This window comes from Lactuca saligna, chromosome 2 (genome assembly GCF_052625555.1).
Source record: "Lactuca saligna cultivar CGN05327 chromosome 2, ASM5262555v1, whole genome shotgun sequence".
NCBI classification, from domain to species: domain Eukaryota; kingdom Viridiplantae; phylum Streptophyta; class Magnoliopsida; order Asterales; family Asteraceae; genus Lactuca; species Lactuca saligna.
This window is the reverse complement of record NC_136418.1, coordinates 180,706,730-180,708,506: the sequence shown is the minus strand read 5'-3', so window position 1 is coordinate 180,708,506 and position 1,777 is coordinate 180,706,730. Positions and strand designations below refer to the sequence as shown.

Here is a 1,777-nt window from a genome sequence, read left to right as displayed (position 1 = left end):
CCAAAAATAGGTATAACCTTTTAGCGTTTGAATGAATAAACACTTCCTTTTATGTACAATGGATCCAAATAACCCTTAGGACGCAAGCAAAGAAATCAGACTCAACTCGATGACATGTAAAGTGAGTTGACTCAAAGTTAACTCATTGGATGACGTGGACTGTGGCTTGTCTTCGGAACCTTTTAAAACCAGTTAAAGTATCAATACGACCGATAAATTAATAATTCATACCCCTTTAATGAAAAAAAACTAATAAATAAAACAAAAAACGAACGAACAAACAAACAAACAAGAAAAAAAAAACAAAAGATTCTATTTAAACCAAAAAAAAATGTTATTTAAACCAAAAAATATAAGATGGTTGGATTAAAGTGACATTTATCCTTTTATATAATTATATTTTATTTTTGTAAAGGATTTACCAAGTTATACATTGTATAATTATTAAAAACTAAATAATAATAATACGCGTATTTTGGGCATACAAATAGTCATATGCAAAACACACACGCACGAAAAAAGAAATATAGTAAATACCGAAATTACCCCTAACATGTATCTCCCTATAAAAGCCAAACTCGATTTCCATTTGCAATATCCCCAACCCCAACACCTTCGGAAATCAATTCTATTTCTCTCTCTAAAGGAATCCATCCACAAGACGTCAAATTCTGACAGAACTGGCTAACCCTCAAGAAGCTCTGGAGGATTCCAGCAATAAGAGCGTGGTGCTCCAGCTCTACCATGCCCTAAGCTGCCGCGACGTCGAAACCGTCCACAAGCTCTTAGCTCCTGACCTCGAGTGGTGGTTCCATGGCCCTCCGTCTCACCAGTATATGATGCGATTGCTCACCGGAACCGACAACGACAACACCGACTCCTTCGAATTCGTTCCTCTTTCCATTGACGCGTTTGGATCTACCGTCATCGTCGAAGGCTGCGATCAGGATCGCGAAATCTCCTGGATCCACGCCTGGACGGTTAACTCGTATGGCATAATCACTCAGGTACGGGAGTACTTCAACACTTCCCTCACTGTCAGTCGTTTCGGTACTACTGCTACTAACTCTTCCAAATCCCGCTCCATTACTTCGCTCCATTGTCCTTCTCTTTGGGAGAGCACCCTCTCTAACCGGGTCGGAAAATCTGTCCCGGGTTTGGTATTGGCCATATAGTAAAAGGGCCGGATCCCCTTTATATTAAATACGTCTCGTGTGCTTGTTTGAATAAAAACAATAATAAAGTCAAAGTCAAGAATTTGGAGCGTGGTGTGATTTCCTATGGGTTGAACTACCGTGGTATCTTGCGTCTGATAGGATGTAAAACGTGCGGCTGAGATTCGTGTGGATACTGTTTGCCTATTAGCTTCTTTATATTTCTAATTGGGTCTGTTTGGTTATTAGTTTCCGTTTTTTGTGGTTTGTGTTTGGGCTTTTATTGTAATCCTAATCCAAGATGGGGATATACTCCTATTCCTGTTCTTGGATACTTTCTCTTGTTTTAATAAAAATGCTTTATATTGATTTTCTATTAACTGCTGAAATGTTGCAATCTTACTTAATAATAATAATAATACATGAGTATGTGATTAAAACTGAAATTTTGTTCGTTTTGAAATGATCCCACACACAACTCCAAATCGAATTTATAACGAGATGATAAGGGTTGACTTGTTGCATTTTGTATTTTTGATTGATTTAAAAGTGTCTAAACTCTAAAGCGTTGTGTCATACTCTTGAGCTAATCTTGTTGTAAAAGATCACGATATCGACTAAGT

General features: G+C 37.6%; 1 pseudogene; it reads left to right on the top strand.

Annotated features, from left to right (window-relative positions):
• Positions 1–577: 577 nt before the first annotated feature.
• Positions 578–1,534, top strand: LOC145028384 (wound-induced protein 1 pseudogene; annotated as a pseudogene).
• The last annotated feature ends 243 nt before the right edge of the window (positions 1,535–1,777 follow it).